This window comes from Calidris pugnax, unplaced genomic scaffold, assembly GCF_001431845.1.
Source record: "Calidris pugnax isolate Ruff unplaced genomic scaffold, ASM143184v1 scaffold219, whole genome shotgun sequence".
Lineage (NCBI taxonomy): Eukaryota > Metazoa > Chordata > Aves > Charadriiformes > Scolopacidae > Calidris > Calidris pugnax.
The window spans coordinates 18695001-18695504 of NW_015094507.1; positions in this window are offsets into that span (position 1 = coordinate 18695001).

The window sequence follows — 504 nt, forward strand, 5'->3', positions numbered from 1 at the left end:
TCTCAATAGCTTTTTCATTTCTCCGGGCATGCAAAGAAAATAATATCTACCTCCAAATCTGTAACTTTTAATAGTTTTACTCACTGGAAAGATAAGCGAGGATTTTCCCCGTAACTGCTCTATGCACCTGAATATGATTATTATTAATTATTAAAGTTGCTGCGGCTGGCTGCATCCATTTTCGTACAACGTTGGGTTTAATTCTCTTTTTATTTGCAGCTTCAGCGCTTAATTGGGTTGGGTCGAGAGGGGGCTACGGGCGCTGCTCTGAAGCCCCTCGGCAGCCGGTGCAACAGCTGAATAATAGTAATAATAATAATGATAATGATGATAATAATAATAATGATAATAATAATGGTGATTATAATAATAAATAATAATCATAATAATAATAATAATCAACTACTACTACTACCAATCCCAAACATCTAAAAAGGCCACAATGTCATATTTTTTAAGGTCCGAACGGTTTTCCCGAGCGAAACGCCGCTCCCCGGGCGCCCC